Genomic DNA, 18,675 nt, shown 5'->3' with positions numbered 1-18,675 from the left:
TATAGACAATACTAAGCCACCAGGTGAGTAGTGGGAACCAAACCCGGGGCCTTTGCAAGAGCAGCAACTACTCTTAACTGCTAAGCTGCAGTTCCAGTCCCTGGTTCTCACATTTTGATATGTCATAGTATCACTTTTTTCGGCTAAAACGTTTTCTAATTTGCGTAGTTTGTTCTTGTTTTCTCTACAAATGACTGAGCAGTATATTTCTTTAACAGGCAACACTAATCACCACAAGAAGACCATTATAAAATCCATATCCAAGCATGCATAGAATAAAACCACCTTAGGAGAAGAGCTATGCTGTCACAAGTCAAAGAATTAGAAGAAGCTAGGAGACATGTCTGGACAATTGTCTCCTCAGGACCTTCCAAGGAGACATGCCTTGACAACTCCCAGCCTGCAAAATTCAGACGATATATCTTGTGTGCACGTGCATGTGCGTGATTTACCACATAAACATATGGTGAGAGTAAATGAGGAATCACTTCAGTAGACATAGACTATCCATTAGACAATATTCAACATTACCTTATAAAAAATAAGACATTTTTAAAAAAGGGAATTTGCTCATATAAAGGTTTTCAAGATGTAGATGCTACATTTATTGGTGAAATGAGGAGAGAGAGAGAGAGAGAGAGAGAGAGAGAGAGAGAGAGAGAGAGAGAGAGAGAGAGAGAGAGAGAGAGAGAGAGAGAGAGAGAGAGAGAGGGAGAGAGGGAGAGAGGGAGAGAGGGAGAGAGAAAGAGATTCCATATCAGCATTTTTATGGAAACACAAGCATCTCTGCTTGGCATGTGAGGTCCTGGATATGGCCCTTGTCAACTGCAGCAAAGACAGAAGGGAGAGGGAAGAGGGAGGGAAAAGCGAGACCAACCACAATGGAATGAACAGCATGGACATGTACCCCTGCACACACGTGCATACACAGGTACACACATACACACACTTAATCAGATATTTGCTACCCAGTGTCACCCAATCAAGAATGAGGCTCTACTTCTTTAAACTCCACAAAACCACCTAAAGTACACTATACCAAACCCAATTTTAACCTGTTACTATTAGAACTTATCTACAAGAATAAGTCAACCAAAGTTGTTAGTAACAAATGTCTTTCAATAATAAATTTGACCTATTTGTCAGAGACCAATACAGCTCTAAAGGATATAGCACTTTGTCAAAGAATGTCTAGATTGTGTTGCGTTCTACATTCATTTTCTGAATTTAACTTAATAATTTAAACATTTCTTAGTTTTATTTAAGTTAAAGAACTCCTCAGAAAATTATCTTTCAACTCTATAGAAATCTTCAAACAAAATCACCACTGGCACTATTTTAAGAGTCTAGAATTTAAACAAAGATTTTTCTTCCTCATCCACTTCAAAGTCATGTTACATATATATTTTTCTGCATAGAACTTATAAAATTTTTTACCTACTTTTTTGTGCGTTAAGTGCCCAAGGCTTTCTTATGCACGCTAATCAGTGTTGTACCAATGAACTCTATCTATCCCAGACAATACAAGCCTGGTACTCACCTTGCTGACTATAAACATATTAAATGGAGTTTGGTTACTCATTAAATATGTTCAAATACTGAAGCACCATTCCTTTAGACCTTGAATTATCCATTTTCAGATATTCTATGCATAACCAAGTTAGCATTATTTACATTAAAGTTACACATCTTAAGAAGCGTCATGGTTTTTCATAAGGCAAGTAAGAAATGGACGCTGCTGAGAGTTGTGAGTGTGAGGCCCACTCCTCCCAGGGAGAAAACTGAATGTGAGGCAGGTGTGGCCCAGCCCTCCAGTCTCTTTTAAAGTGCCTTAAAAGGAAGTGTATTTACCATACAGGCTTTGCTGACAATTAATAATTTGGCTAATTAATAACATTAATTAATTAATTGTGCCAGGCAAATTGGGGTACTTTGGTAGTCCTAGCACATGGGAGGCTGAGGCAGGAGGATCACCACAAGTCTGAGGCCAGCATGAGCTACACAATCAGCTCCTCCCCAACCTTGGCTACAGACTGAGGTTCTATCACCAATGCAAAACAAAAGGCCCTTAGAATGTACCAAGTGCTCAACATCATTATCCTTGCTAGCCTAATTATTCTGGGTATTTTTAGGCATAACTTTTAGAGTCTGAGACAAATTAAATAGCATTGGTGGGGAGGATTAGAAAATTCAGTGCAAATAATAATATTAAAATGTCACCACCAAAAAAGCCACTAACTGCAGCAACACTAACCTTCCTTACCCACCAGGGAGCATGCTAAGCCATTTATGGAATTTTCATAGTTCTAAGTATAACAAAAGACAGGCAAAGCTATAAGTAGCATGAACAACCAGTTCAAACCAGTCCAGCCGTATCCGTGTAAGCCAATCAGCAATGTGTTTTGAGAGATCTACTTTGCATAAGCAAAGCTCAGTAGAAACAATACAACACCCAGAGAAAGGTGTTCAGTGCTAACAAGGCTCCGTGCTATCTATCTATTGGAGCAGGAGGCCTTTGTGAAGCCCACTGTGAGCACTGACATCTGGACAGTCTGTAAAATAAACGCTCCTCTCAGGGGCAGGCACACTAGCCACACAACATCCACACAACTGCAACTCATTTACAGAAAAACTTACTATTTTACTGTGGACAGTGTCTGCCGTATCTAAAAACAACTGCATGATGTGATGGATTAGTTTCTTTAATGAAAAAGAGTTTAAAAATAAGAATATTTTAAGTCCTTGCTTTACATATTCAGATCCAAGAACTGCTATCAACATGTTTCTATAGGAATCTGCATGTAAATAGCCAGAGAAATATGTGTCTATGGCTTGTAATTTCTTCTCAGTTTTTGATAATTTTTCAAGGAGAGAACAATGAGCCTCTTCTTTAAGTGAGAACATTTTTTTCTGTGTTCCACTCCCCTCCACCCACTCTTTCACTGTCTTCCTAATAAGAGATCACAGCCATGAAACAAAGGGAAGCTGTTTTATCTTAGTGTATAATCTTCCTGCTCAAAAACTCAAGAATGTAAATGGCTGTTCAGGAGCTACATACAAATTCAGCCAATCAGCAGCCAGCATTCTGATTTCTGCCCAGCAACAGGAGACAGACAATAAGGTCAGAGAAACATAGCTAACAAAACCCGATCTGAAATACTGCAATGTGATTCTTTGTCTGAAATAATAATCTAAAACACAGATTTTGTCTTAAATCCATGATATGTATTAAATATACAACACACATAAATAAGTGAATAAGATTTACATCTTTTATGCCACTTTTTCTTGTCCTAGTCAATGATCATAAATGATTCTAAAATATAACTTCCTATCTTAGGAATCAGTTAAACAGGAACAACACATAAAAATGTCTTGTCTACACAATGAGTTAGGACCTATAAAACTCAAATATATTTTCTTTTAGAAGATTAATAGTTTTGTATTTATAAAACACTTATATATAAAAGCCATCAAAATATTAAATCCAAATAATTAGGATGATTTCTCATACCACTACACATTTCCAAATCCAAAACTCAACAGTATTCTGGACTATGGGCAGGATAACAAAGTGGTGTGTTATCTACTGCACAGAACTGACTCAGCATAATTCACATAACCAAATCAAAATGTCTAATTCTTGGTGCTTTAACTGGTAGAAATATAATTAGACAATCAACACAATTAACTGCCTTTCACAGTAGTTACAAAAAGACCACATAAGCTCAGCTTTTGAAGCAATAAAATGTATGGATTATAAAGTAATTCTACAGGGTTTTTATTATATATTAAAAACAGAAAATCTGTGATCATCTGTTCCCTTCAAATTCACTATCTGTCAGCTAATCATCATTTCCCCTTTCCTTACGGGTGAGCCTTGCAATTTTTCAAACATACCCAAGAGGGAGCTTGCTGCAGTCATAATTTTAGTTTATATAATCTCCCCATATGAGAAATAAATCAACAGCTGCTTCAGTGCTTCAGTCCTGTGAGGGAACTGAAATTCACTCTCTGATTGGCTCAAAGCCTTAGCCACCTAAAGCCAATCAGAGAAAAGTATCCCAAACCTTACCCAGCAACAGGGAAGCAGATGTGAGCAAATGTTCTACCAAGAATTACAGACACTGTGGAAATCAAGGGAAACAATACCATTGAAGCTTATTGCAACTATAGCCTCAAATGCTTTATTTGAGTAACAGGTATCTATTTGTAGTACTGCTTGGTTTTTTAGTGTTTTTCCTCTATTTTATTTAAACTGGGATCTAGACAGTATGTATGTCTTCTAAAATCAGTCATAAATTGATTCAAAACACATACAGAATCTCCATGCTAATTCAAACTAACATTATCCAATAAAGGATACATAAAAATAAAATCCACACAAAAAAGAAAACTTAGACCATGAAGCAAAATCACATAAGTGCAACTCGTCTGTGACAAACAACTCAGTCATGCCCAAGCTGTTAAGAACATTATTAATACTTTCCCAAATCACGGGGAAATCACGGGGGTTTTAGAATTTATTCTCGTTTTTTATTTATGTGTATGTGTGTTTGCTACAAGTGAGCAGATGCTGGCAGAGGCCAGAAGAGGGCATCAGACACCTGCCCTTGAGCTTGAGTTTACATGCTCCTGGAAAGAACTGAGCCATCTCACCAGCCCCTGAAAACGTTTCCTTCAATTTTTTTCCTTAGATGGCTTAACAAAATCAACTCAACAGGCCTGACTACTAAAGGCTGACTCCTAGACATCATTTTACTCATGACCTATGATTTCTAACCTATTTGCCAGTAAAAGACTGTTTGTCTTGTCACTCGTCCCTAACTCCTTCGAAGGGCAGCCCATTTATACCCCGGATGTAAAGGCTCAGCCTGTAATCACAGCACTAGACAGAGGAGGGGACAATGCTGAGAGACTGTCTCCAAAAAAACAAAAAAACAAAAAAAAAAAAACAAATCAAGTCGGCCAATGTAGTGATACACACCTTTAATCCCAGCACTCAGGAGACAGAGCCAAGTGAGAGTCCCTGTGAATTCCACGACAGTTTGGGCTATGGAAAGCTCCAAGAACCAGGGCTACAAAACAGGGGACATCAAAATAACTCAACCTCTGGCCCCCTGGGACCCCGAGTGGAAGGTGAAAATGATTCCCACAAATTGTCCTCTGACCTCCATTCATGTGGCATGAACTCACAATCGCACACCAAATAAATAAATAAAATGAACTAGACAAAACTTCATTTCTCAGTTAAGCGCATTAAATTTTGCACTGCTTGAAAACTTGCAGTATTTATTGATGAAAACAGGACCATAAAGAAAATCAGTATTATACAATACTAATAACCCTTCTCCCTGAACATCTTTTTAATCTTAAAAACAAGTTGATGTCTTGTCGCTTTGTTTAAAATCCATTATCTTTCTGTAACTTTAGCCTAATTCTTTTTATTGGATCAACAAAACATTTAAACAAAAGGGGCTGGAAAAATGGCTCAGAGGCTAAGAACATCGGTTGGTCTTCCAAAGGACACAGGTTCAATTCCCAGCACCTACCACCATGCTGATTCACAATTTTCTGTAACTCCAAGGGAACCAACGCCCTCTGGGCACCAGGAACACATGGGGTGCAAAATACACATATACATATAATAAATAAATGTTCAAAAACTAAGAAGAAACTGGGTGTTCATACTTTTTTTAGGAAGCTTATATTAAGAATTTGCTGTGAGTTTTGCTTTTGTAAAAGAGCGCCAGCACTGCTCTCCACATACTCAAATAAGCCTGCCCCTCTTTTTCCTTATCCTAAGTAGGATAAGATCCTATAAGATATTTACCCCAGAAGACAACAGCGTTTTGCATGAAACACTAGCTAAGAACAAAGCAAGCAGCACTGAGGACTAAGGTCTAACAGTCTTTTACTCATGGAAAATGCAATTAAACTGTCTTTTACCAGGACAACCAGGAAGTCTGAAATGAAACAAATGTTCTCTGAGCCTAATCAAAACCTTACATGTAACTAAACCTGGCAAATTTCATGAGATGCATTTACTTAGCTTCCTATGGCTTTATCACATCTTACCTGTATTCATAAGCATCTTGCTACCATTTACTATCCTACCACTATTTTAAAGGCATTATTTTAAAAATAAACATTGTTCAATTCTAGTACTTACATTTATCTTGTTTAATGAAGCACTTTATTATATATCATATCTCTAGTATAAGATTTGGAGTATAAGGCATATTTTATTAATCCAAAACTTTGATATCAGAAAACATCTTAAAAACGTCAATGCTATAATGTGCTTCCGAAGCCATTCACAAAATAATGGAAAACAAAATGTAATTAATGAACACATATCATTATATGTATTTGGAATATATAATAAATACCAACTAAAGAAAAATACACACATAAAACTGACACCTACAATAATTATTAAATAAAAAATTTGTTCTCTTAGAAAGCAAAGGTAGCTGTGAGTTCGAGGCCAGTCTGGTCTATAGAGCGAGTTCCAGGACAGCCTCGAAAACAATACAGAGAAACCCTGTCTCGAAAAGCAAAAAAATAAAAAAATAAGGTGTGTATGTCCACAATAATCAACACCATCAGATTTTCTAATCTAAGAACTGTCTTTTCTACTGCAAGAAACAAACAAAAAATTTTAAAAGTATGACATGTGATCATCAGTGCTGAATGAAAATAAAAAATGGAAAAAAGGTAGTAATCTAGAACATTCTAGCAGCTAAGCTAGCATGCTCACATATTTGCACCTAAGTAATAAAATGCACCACTTACACAATGTCTGAGCATCAAAGGAAGCCACCTTCAGACTCACACCTGACAGGAAGCATTTTCGAGCCTTGAGCCTTAAGGAAGCTTGCATGGGCAGTGTGATTTCCTATTTCAAAAACAAACTCCCCTTCAAGAGAAATCTGCACTTACTACTACATGATGATGGAATTCTCTTTGAAATAATAAGCATATCCCAAAGGAGCCCCTTGCAGCCATCTTATCAGTTCTTTGACAGAAACAGAAACTGAAATACAATTTGCATAGTCACTGTGGTTGGCTAATGAAAGCAGGGCCATGTAACCAATCAGGAAGTTAGAACTTGGGCAAGCATAAGAGGAGAAAATTTAAATCCACCTGGCAACAGCCTAAAAATAGAAACAATATACAAGTATGACTCCTAGAACAGATGTGAACCTAGGAGCAAAAATCGCTAGCTGAAATGCCTTGCTTTCTTGAAGAGAGTCTTGCATTTTAACTCCTAACATTAATATGACACCTTTTCTTATTAGATACCAGTTACAGGAAAATGAATGCTACATTAAATAAGTGGATCACTGCCAAGTAACATTCCACTGTCTGTATTATTTTATTTATGTACATGAGTGCTTTCGTGTGCATGGGTGTACACTCACATTTTCCAGGAGAACAATGAGGCATTTGATTCACGGTTCCAATAAATTCTAAGCTTTCAAAAAAAATCTAAATATCTGAATAACACTGCATTTTTCTAGCATTTTTTGTGAAATTATTTGAGAATGTGATTTGTTGATTTTTAAAAGCCTGTCTGGTGTGTACTAAAAATACAAACAACTGAATAAAAGCAGACCTCTAAATAAGATAAGGATTTGCCTTTTTCATTTTTTTTAAACATTAACTTCTAATGATAGTGTACCTTACACACACTAGGCATCAATATTTTCTCAATAAAGTTAATTACTAGCAATGAGGGAAAATTTTATCTTACTGTTCATGGCAAACAGAATATATCTGAACACAAATAATCTGTACAAAAATCTCTATTTCTAATTCTTCAATTGGTTTCTAGTAGAATAGAGATGTTGTTTAAAAGTTCTCCCTTGTCCAGAAGTGAGACACATTTCTTCACTCTGCTTTTGCAACCTAATGGGTCTTAGCTGTGTGCCTTTTTCTCTGAGTACATTTATTCCAGAGACAACTCTCATTCCTAAAGGTGACAGTCTGCAGCCAAGTGTCACACTATGGAAGAAGCATCTAGAGGCCAGGGATCTGTCTCAGAATAAGGAGGGCTCACCAAGCATACATGGGGCAGGAGCACAAGAAGATAATGAGGAAAATTACAGAACCGCAAGAAAGAAAAGGCCAAATAAGGCCAAACAAAAAGCAACGAGGACACTCGAGTTACGTTTTAAGTTAGAGCTGCTGAAATAGATGGCAGGCTAACTTGTCACATACTGGTAAAACAAGCACTTGTCTTATGTGGTTTTCTTTTTTGTTTGCTTCTGATTTTGTTCTTGTGGTGGTGGGGATCAAACACGACCATTTTAAATAGTAAGAGCTCCAGTAAGCACATAATGAAGTTTAAACCCACCTTCTTATTAATAACACAATGGCTAAATTTTAAAATGGAGTTTCATTTAGCATATAATTACTCTTATTTTAAACAGTTTGCATAAACTATAAAGCTATTTTAACGTTATAATCTTATTTGCTAGATATCTTAATAAAACGATTAAAATAAAATCATGACCATTGTATCGACACTATTCTATCACAAAAGCAAGCAGTGTAAGTACAACTAATTAGAGGGTTTTTCTTCACTGATGCTAATTTTAATAAGGCACTACTGATACAGAAATTTCCTTGATAAATCTAGATCATTAATATGACTTTATATAATCCTAAATATTTTTATTTCCTTTGTGTTTAGAGGTAAGCTTGTTTTCCACCTTTTTTACTTATATTTGGTTAGTTTTACTTTGAGAAAACCAAAAAAGCATGACATCTCAAGCATTATTCAAAACAGTCAAACAATATCAACCCACATTTGTGAGGAACTAGCTGCATAATCAAGGTACCTAAAACAACACCCTAGAAAGGCTCCTGCAGCGCCAAGGGCAGCTGGGGTCATCAGCACTCTGCCTCCCTCCCCTGGAAGGCCTGGAGGATCTGAACTGTCAGCTGTGAAGCACGTGCTCCCTCAGCTAGCCTCTGTGAGCAGAGGGCTAAGGCACCCGGAGCCCACACCCTGACAACCCAGATTCTCAAAGAAAGGCAAATGCCTTCGGGCCAATGACTGCCTCCTCCTCCCCAGCACAGCGCACCACGGGTCACCTTCCTTGAAGACCTATTAGAATGGTTTACCACAACTCTTCCAGTCCTGTCTGTCACCCGGGTCTTTACTCTGCTAGAGTGATCTCAAGCACTCCCCTTCTACAGAGCACCATCTCTAGCGAGCAGAAAAAATTACCTTCACAGTCTAAAATCCCAGCAAAAAATGTAAGAATACAATCTTCCTGCTGGCAAACATTCCTTAAAAGCTGAGCATTACAGGTTGAGCACTAGAGAATGATCTTGAATTCATGGGTCATTCTGAGTCCTGCCTCCATCTCCCAGGACAGGGACTACAAGTACATACCACTATAGCTAGCTCCACTAGGTATATTATTAAACACTTTTTGTTTTGTTTTTGTTTTTTGAGACAGGGTTTCTCTGTGTAGCAGTCCTGGTTGCCATGGAAGTCACTCCGTAGACCAGGCTGGCCTCAAACTCACAGATCAGTCTGCCGAGTGCTGGGATTAAAGGCATGTGCCACCACGGCCTGGCTGCTGAACACTTTTTAAAAGATGTATTTTAAAGAAATAATGTAATTAAGCATATAAAATACAACAGGAAGTGTTGTACACGAAATACAGTAGTACAGAATACCCTGAGTCTTTTTCTACATGCACGCATGACTACCAAATGTAGGAGAAGAGAAGTACTCTAGCTTTCATGTCTTTATTACAGTCTTTAACCCTGACCATCAAATAAGACTCTAGCGGCTGGAGAGATGGTTCAATAGTTAAGAGCTCTTGCTACTGTTCAGACGACTCAGGTTCATTTCCCAGCACCCACTCAGAGCAGTATCTGTATCTCCGGCTTCCGATGCTTCAAGTGCTCCAAATGGTCTATGCTAGCTAGCTCTTGACACCGAATACTCACATACCCACAGGCACACACCCACATGGACAGACAACCACAAAACAGATGGTTTTAATCTCTTAGGAGACCAGCTTTAAGGGACTGGAGAGATGGACTGGTGATTCTTGCCAGGACCTGACTTTGGTTCCCAGCACCTACATCTCTCAGCTCACAAGTGATGCTAACTCCAGCTCCATAGGACCTAAATCCTATTCCAGGTTCCAAAAACACCCACAAGCATACACAAACACACACTGAGTGCATGCACACACACAAATACAATCCTTTTAAAAAATGACTTTAAATGTTTAACTATAGACATGAACTTACAAAACCTTTATTGTCTTCTTAAAAAGCTTAATTTTTATAAGCCAGATATCTAAAGACTACATTTTTAAAAATTCTTTAAACCCGAAAATTCAAAAAGAATATGACTTTCTTTCCAATCCCATTTTAAATTGCACTTCTGCTCATAACCCTATTTATAATTCAGTCATAGACAAAGACTTCACAAGTAGTTGCTAAGCAACAGCAGCATGCTCGGTTTGGGCCTATTGGAAATCTGGCTGTCTGCCACATGAAAGGATTTAACTGAGCCTAGAGCCTCCAGAATTTAAAAAAGCATTCAAGGAGGAGGAGGAGAAAGAGGAACAGAAAGAGACAGAAAGGGAAGAGGAAGAGGTGGAGAAATGAGGAGGAGGAGGAGGAGGAGGAGGAGGAGGAGGAGGAGGAGGAGGAGGAGGAGGAGGAATAGAGAAAGGAACAAAAGAATCTCCCAACGATATACAGTAAAATCTACAACAAGCCAAGCACCTAGCACCATATCCGGGTATTTCTGAAAACTTACAATTACAAGCTCCTCTTCTAGCAAACAAAGCAACTGCAACAGCTCGGTAGCCTCAGTGAGCACACTCGCGAGAACAATGTATGGGACTACGATTACATCAGATCTTTAAGGACTGGAGAAAACCAACTACATTGTCCTCACATTTCTTTATCTCTGTATGTCTGGCTAACAATTAAAGGATAATGCTTCCACACTATTTTTCTCTTTTAACACTGAAACAATTTAATCTTAGGAAATGTAGTACCAACCAAAAACAATTACAAACCACAGTTGCCATTTCTTAATAAAACTGAGAAGGCATTGAGTATTTCAACATTCATTCATTTATACAAATTAACACTGATAACAAATAAAACTTAGCAACATCAAGATCACTCCTTTAGCAAACAAGGATCATTTCAACCAGGAATCTTCATACTTGAGGCAGCAGGAACAGTATAATGATATATTCACTACTATAGAAACCCTAATTCATCAGTAAGAACTCAAATGCCTGAAGACACACTAAGGAAAACATCAAGGAAAAGTACATTTATATACATATAAAATATTTATAAGTTTTTTAAAAACATGTGAAAGACATGACTCAATGTGGAGAAATACATCAATCTTCCTTTTAAAAAAACTATCAAAAGAAATTCTAGTTAAAGCTTCACCTACATAATTTTTGTATCATGAAAGAAATTTTAAGATTAATTTGCAAAACAATAAAGTGCTTTATAAAAATTGGGGAGATTTTAATTAGAAATAAGTCTTCCCACCAAATACAAAAGCTTATGACTAATAATTATTGCTTTAAAATAAAAGTGCAAAAGAATAATTGTCCAAAACATAAACAAGGTCACGGCTTCTTAAATAAATGATTAAAAACAACCAAATTAGATATGAATACAATACCAAACAGGTTATATATAAAACAATGGACAATCCAATGGTATAGAATGGAAATTAAACAAAAAATTCTGAGGACAACTTGGAAAGGGGAATAGCTACAAGTGACTCAGAAAAATAAACATAAACAGAAAATTCAAATGAGAAAATATTTCAATTTTACTACTGAAAACTACTTCTGATTAGTATTAATATACAGAAGTTGTATCACACAGTGTTAGAAGAATTAATCAGTACCATTTATGAGGGCAAATAGGCATTAACCCTGACACTTATCTCAGATGCTCTGGCCTCTCTATCTTAGGATATGCCTAACTGTTAAAGAAAACGTGTAACAGAATACACAGCTACACTGTAAAAGCAAAATGGGGTGGGGAATGGGGCTGGGAACCACTAAGAAAACAGTTTTCAAAAATCATGGAGCATCTTAACTAACATTAGACATTTTTTTTAAATGTAGTTAATATTCTTAAGGGCATGGTGAAACCTCTGAGAAGTTCTGTGTCAAAAACTGCACCGCAGAGAGGGCCCAAGAGATGGCTCAGCAATTAAGAGCACTGGCTGCTCTTCTGGAGGACTAAAGTTCAATTCCCAGCACCCATAACTGTCTGTAACCCTAGATTCAGGTGATCTGAAATTCTTACACCAATGTACTTAAAATAAGATTAAATTAATTTTTAAAATGCACCACAAAAGTCAGTAATCCATCATATGACCCCTGGACCAGACTTGCCTGTGAATATGGGCACTGTCCCTTTCTGGCTGGGCCCATTGCCTGTTTATGCATGTTCATTCCTGTGTCTGGGTCCTCCTGTGTGATGCTAGTACTATAATAAAGTCTCTGCAAAATATCTGACATCACAAGCTGTCAGTATTTTCCCACTGTTATAACATTACACTGTCAAACACACACACAAAATTCTGAATACATATAGGGTCATCCAAATATTATCTCCTAAAAATCTAGAAGGATAAATGCCAACCCTGTTAGCGTTCACTTGAGAAGAGACAGAAGAATACAAATACACACTTTCACATACACCAGACGGGTCTCTGAGTCTTCAGAGGAAAACACATTGACTCATCTGTGCTTGACCGCTAATCCTATTCCACTACTGTCTTCCATGCTGGTACTAAGTAAGGCAGGAGGGGGTGTAAATGACTGTAGTTGGGGTAGTACTACATATGCTGGGACAAATTAACAGGGTATGTCGTGTGCAGTAGGCACCACTTCCCAGCTCTTATGAACAGAGGAGAAAAGGGGCTGAGGAGATGGCCCACTTCCCTACAAGCATGCAGACCAACAGCTGGAATCCTCAGAACTTACATAAAAAGCCAGGTAAAAAGCCAGGCATAGAAGCAAGCATCTATAATCCTAGTGCTGGGGCGGTACAGAGAGGAGGGTCCCCAGAGCCCACTGGCCAGTCAGCCTGGGAAACTGGTGAGATTCAGGCTAAATGAGAGACTCTATCTCAAAAAACACAGTGGAGCATGATCAAGGAAGACATCCAACATCGACCTCCAGACTACACAATAGACAAAACATTAGTGAATGAATGAATAACAGTACACTGAAGAATGCAGATGAAGGGGCCAGAGAGATGAATCAGCTGTTAAGAGTACTGGCTGCTCTTCCAGAGGATGAGGGCTCAATTCCAGTCACCCATATGGTGGTAACAACTTTGTAACTCCAACTCCAAGGGACCCCAACACCCCCTTATTGGCCTCTATGGGCATTGCACACACATGGAGCACAGACAAACAGGCAGGCACACACACCATACACATTAAAGAATTACAGAAGAGTACAGATGAATTTAGGCTGGAAGGCTGGCTCAGCAGTTGAGAGTACATACTACACTTTCAGAGGACCTGAGTTTGGTCTGCAGTTCACAACTGCATGTCACAGCAGCTCTGTGAGGATTTGATGCCCTTGGGCTCCACAGGCACCTGCTCTCAGGTGCACACAACCCAGCTAGACACATAACTAAAACTAGTAAAAGTAAATATGTTTAAGAAGAAAGTTAATCTTAAATCTTAGAAAGTAAAAATGAAAGTCAAGTGAGTACAAGTGAAATGATCTGGTTAATCACCACCCAGAATTGATGTTCTGCAAAGGACAGACAGATACTAGTAAATATCATTTTCACTCTAGAGCATTGGGAAAGTGTCCAGGAAAAAGTCAGGAGAAAAATAAAATAAGAAAACCTTTCAGAGCTAAATAAAGGACTTCTAAATACTGAAACATTGATACTAAGCATAACGTAAGATTTCATAAGCCCAGCAAGGAAAGGCAAGGGTTTGAAAGGGCAATGAAACTGACACTGGACTTGCCATCAGCAATAGTAAACCTTAGAGAAAACACCCCATCAAAGTTCAAGGGGAAAGGTTTTTTGTTTGTTTGTTTGTTTTTCCCAGTAATAGCCTAAACTAGCAATTAACAAGGATAGAGAAATAATGATACTATTTCTAAGCCAAGACTGAAAACAATCGGATCCTAGGTAAACATCAAGATATATTACAAGCATAAAATGGCAAAGATCTAAGAACAAAATCAGACAAGAAAACAGCTCATAGGCAAGATGAAACAGCTGCAGATTCCTCTTTAAAATAAATATTCAAAACTAAAATTAAATTTCAAAGTTCACACGGATGGGGTAAAAACTATGCAGAAGAGATGAAGAAATTAGAAAACATCACACACAGAGAGCTGAGTTATTAAAAACATTTCTAAATCATCATATAGGAATTCCACCTAAGAGACATGTCTTATAATAAAGCAATATAGAAGATATGAATAAAAAATCACATGCTAGTCAAATGCTGACCCAAAATTAGAGGAACATATAAGTAAATGCTATGTATAACATACTTTAGACGATTCCAAGTGAAACTCAAGCAATGCAGCTGAGAGACCCACTCTAAGGAGGGTAGGGGCCAGCCACCCCACTTGCCCATATCAGACACGCTAAATAATGCACTTCAGAGGGGGGCCAACCACAACAGGACCCGCTCAGGAGAAAACAATACATCCACAAGAAGAGACACACACTTCTTCCTAAACTCTATAGCTGCAATAAAAATAGTGAGTCTTTCTATTAGCAACTAGAGTGCTAGGGAAATACATAGATGCATATACTAATATGGCCAAAATGTAAAATTCTTATAAAAATACCCAACAAATATAAATAGTGGCTTCACATGTGGTAATACAATTTTTATAAAATCAATAACAAAAAACCCACATATAATAATATTAAAGGAAGATCATCTCTCTAAATTAAAAAGAAAAAACCTCAGGTTAAGGAGGCAATTTGTTAAAAAAAAAAAAAAGTAACAGCAAAGCACCAACAGAATACATCCTAAGTAATTCTACTAAACTAGTCCTATAAAACCTAATATTCTTGGGCACTCAGAAGGCAGAGGCAGGCAGATCTCTGAGTTCAAGATCAGCCTGCTCTACAGAGCGAGTTCCAGGACAGTCAAGGCTATGTAGAGAGACTTGGTCTCTAAGTGAATAAACAAGCAAATGAATGAATGAATGCATGTATCAGTGGACTTAATAAAGACTCTATGTCACTAGTTGACAAGATGAGTCTCTTTATAAAAAAAAAGAGTCTTAATTGCACTAATTCAAAAAAGTTAGCACATTTACTTGTACTGAAAAAAAACTAATAAAGACAGAAAGGTATACTGCCAATTCAATACAGCAGAAGCAGAAACCATGAAAGAAACTGAAACACAGCAAGATTCAGGGAAAGCACAAAAATAATAAAAATGTGAAAGAGACAAATATTAAGAAAACCTACTTGTCTCAAATATCCAAGTAAAGTATAGATCTTCAGTGGAGCACCAGAAAAGACTGAATGGCTGTAATTTATTTAATTTATTATAAACTCTGGGCTGGTTAAGACTGAGGTTTCAGTGGCCAAAGGCTTTTCCAGTCTCATGACCTGAGTTTAATCCCTAAACCCCACCTAAGTGAAAGGAAAACACTGACTCTCAAAAATCCACCTTGTACCTCCACACAAACAACTAAATAAACGTAAAAGAAAAAAAGGCTGAAACGTTGGTAGTGCACACCTTTAAGCCCGGCACTTGAGTGACAAGCCAGGCTGGTCTACAGAAATACCCTGTCTCAAAAAAAAAAAACAAAAACAAAAACAAGAAAACCACCTAAATAAATAATAAACAAGCTTAGAATCTTCAGCACAAAATGGCTATCTAAAACGAGGTTAGATCACAGAACAGAGCTAGAAAGTCACAGAAAAGGAGGTACGTTTTGAGGGTACATCAGAGACCATCTTTTATACCTATAAAATAAAACTCAGGATGCCCTCCTGCAGAATAATCTGATACAACATGTATGAGGAAAAGCCGTGGAAATACCAGGTACTTTAAGGCTTCAGGAATACAGATATGGGAAGCAACATGGCAAGGCAACCCTGTGTCTAGGAGCATTCGCCTGTGGCATGCCTGCTGCTCCTAAGGCCTGGAGTGGAACTGCTTCCTAACCCTGCTGGCCCTTAGGATGCTGATGCAGAAGCAAGTCCCGTGCAGAAAGCAATGCTCCAACTATGCCAGCGTGGCTCAGTTTGACTCCAAGATCCGTACTTCTACAGTGCGCTAAATCATCTCATCATCTAAGAAGAAATCTTGCTTTGGTTTTGTTTGGCTTTTTTAATTCAGGGTCTCACTCTATAGCCCAAGCTGGCTTAGAACTCATTTTGTAGTGCAGGCTGGCTTGAAACTGAATTTAGTAACTGTCTTCTTTTCCTACATAGAAATACCAGTCCACTGGCTACCTTCTCAGTCCAACATTCTCCTAAAATATAATGGCTCAAAATACATGGAAACATCTCCTAAATGTCTCAGATGTCTTTGTCCTCCACACCAAAACAATTATGACCTTCCATTTAACCTGAAAAAAAAATCACTAAAAATTGCTTTCTACCACCACTGTATTCACAGGGACTGAGTTATTATAACATGTACAAAAACTTTACAAAGGCTTACCATTAGAACAATATGAATGGGCAACACTGTTGAAAGGCAACCCTTGTGAAACACACCTATCCTCTATCAGAGCTAGCTCTTTAAACACGTAACCATGTAGTAATAGCGACCAGTTACCTCTCAGAAGCTAGAGAACTGGAAACCCCACCTAATAACACTCTACCGCTGCCAGGAAGCCAAGTGCTTATCTTCTAGGGAGGAAGACAAGGAAGACAATGGCCTCTGTAGCACTGCTTCCCTCCCTTCCCCTAGCTTACATCACTACTTTGTACTTTATCCTACATATACCTATTCGCCAAACATAATGACATGAATTTAAAATATCACATTTCTGGCCATGACATTAATAAACACATATATGCATTTCTTCACAAACATATGCCTATCTTTACAGTAATTATAAAAAGCCCCTATTATACATAGTTATTTTTATTTCAGTGGGATGTAGTATTTCAGGTATACAAGAGTGTAACAACACCTGTGTACCACTAGCCAACTTACAAAATGAAGTGTTAGATGTATTGGATTCTTAATTAACACATGTTAAAACTGTGATAAATTGAAGTATTTGGAAATAAAATGATTACAAAACTGGAGTGAAAAACTTGATCCTGTTATCTGTATATAACACCTACTGTCTAACACATCAGTAAGTCAAATGTGACCGCACAGCAGTCTGATCTGCAATGCTGAGTTCTGTTAGTTAAACAGACACTAAAACTTCCCAGTGATTAAGGTAGAGAATGCTCTTTCTCCTCATACACCAGTTGGTGTTGGTTTAACTGAGAACATGGTACCTGGCTATAATGAAAAAAGATCTAAAACCGATGCATACGTAGTATGAATGTATTACATACATGAGTCATATCCACATGAAGTTCACTTCACTTATTAGTTCATCTCAATTTAAATGTGAAGGAAGTTTTAAGGATGAAAATTACATCTTTTTAAAAGAACAAATCCAAACATGTCTCTCAAAAACCTCTTGAATATTAACATCAATAACCTACCAATCCTGATATTACTAGAGCTGAAAACAATAAAAATCTGCCTAAAGGCAAAGAGACAGATACAGTACCTGGGGTAGGGAGGTGGCTCAGAAAATGGACCTGAGTCCCTTACCTGAGGGCAGCTTGATACTGTAAAGACTTCCCTTCTTCTAAGCCAGTGTAGACTTCAAAATCTAATGAGACTTCCAGGTTAGCTTTAAGGCTAAATGTATTTGATTCCAACTCATGAAAAACAAACAACAGGACTACAATACAGTAGTTGGCTACATGTTATATTCCTTTCCATGTTCCACATCTGTTGTGCAGTTTGTGCAGCAAACATCCCATTAACCATAAAGCCAAAACCTGTCATCCAACCTATCAGTGACGCTCACAGAACACAAGAGTTTATCTGCTTCCAGTGACAATGCCTAGCATCCAAATTCTTTGTGCAGATTTTCCATGCTGTCAACTGTGGGTCTGCAGCAACTGCAGACACTTAAGTAGCTCCCACCTATCCCCGATGGTGTCAGTGGGCACAGTCTCTAAGACCAGAACTTAGTTTAAAAAGCTAATACCTGATCTTGTACCCATGCACACTGTCAACTTTGGAGGTGTCATTGCTGTAACACTAATGCTTCAACTCTGTTCTATCAATCAGCCTAAAGGCTGAATTCTCACACATTCCAAAGAGTAAGTCCATGACACATATTATTTGCTGCCACTGCACAGCCAGACTGCAGTTCCAGCTAGCTGGCGCCAGTAAGAGCAATTTACATAAAGCAGCCCTTTCTTCAAGAGCAAACTAAAGGAGAGTCCTGGTGAGAAAACCAGCCCCATTCCTTCTCCAAAAGTCACTGACTGGTTCTAGAAGACAGCTAGCTAGCTGTTCACAAAAATAATTCACTTCCAAGAAATAAAACAAAAGCATCTTCTAACTTTTGTGTAACTGAAATTCAACTCCTGCCACATGAAACA

General features: G+C 37.9%; 1 protein-coding gene across 6 annotated transcripts in view; it reads right to left on the bottom strand.

Annotated features, from left to right (window-relative positions):
* Positions 1-18,675, bottom strand: part of LOC101824959 (activating transcription factor 7 interacting protein) — a 77,665-nt gene that overhangs the window by 39,316 nt on the left and 19,674 nt on the right. The window contains exon 1 of one of the 6 annotated variants that reach the window (XM_013115517.3): positions 6,799-7,003. The exons of the other annotated variants lie outside the window; for them this stretch is intronic. The gene's annotated coding sequence lies outside the window, so the exon portion shown is untranslated. Of the gene's footprint in view, positions 1-6,798; positions 7,004-18,675 lie in introns of those variants that run through there. 6 annotated transcript variants of the gene reach the window in all.

This window comes from Mesocricetus auratus, unplaced genomic scaffold (genome assembly GCF_017639785.1).
Source record: "Mesocricetus auratus isolate SY011 unplaced genomic scaffold, BCM_Maur_2.0 Super-Scaffold_100001, whole genome shotgun sequence".
Taxonomy (NCBI): Eukaryota; Metazoa; Chordata; class Mammalia; order Rodentia; family Cricetidae; genus Mesocricetus; species Mesocricetus auratus.
The sequence above is the reverse complement of the archived record's forward strand: the minus strand, read 5'-3'. Positions and strand labels throughout refer to the sequence as shown.